Genomic DNA, 518 nt, shown 5'->3' with positions numbered 1-518 from the left:
AAGTCTACTCGCAATCTGAGTCGCTTCTCGATACAGAGAGCGCAACCATTGGAACTGCGTTCTGAGTACCACAGATGAAAGAGTGCCATCAAAGTATTTTTGGACAACGTCCGACTCACTCGGTCACATAGCCCTATCGCTCATAAAGTCGACTACAGAGCGCAACCCGAAAACCCTCGATATATGCAATCGGAATTCACGGTGGGGTTCAAGGACACATCGCAAGACAGCGACGGTGAGCATTGACGCTGAGTGCAACGGGGCTACAAGTACCCTGGTAACAGGAGTGTTTGTCACACGAGATGGGCATGGTGTGACTGCACCCAAACAAGAATACGGTATGTGGCTGGGTAGCAAGTAGTTATGCATGTATCTAGATTTTACTATATATATTTGAGGAAAATCTATACATTTAATGTTAGGCGGCTTTGCCGCAGATAAAAATAAATGAAAATCAGTTTTGGATTCTAAACGGAAGAGTTGATTAGCCTTGGGTTAAGGCAATAATTGCTCTTGGA

This window comes from Plasmopara halstedii (assembly GCF_900000015.1).
Source record: "Plasmopara halstedii genome assembly, contig: Scaffold_614, whole genome shotgun sequence".
Lineage (NCBI taxonomy): Eukaryota > Oomycota > Peronosporomycetes > Peronosporales > Peronosporaceae > Plasmopara > Plasmopara halstedii.
The sequence above is the reverse complement of the archived record's forward strand: the minus strand, read 5'-3'. Positions refer to the sequence as shown.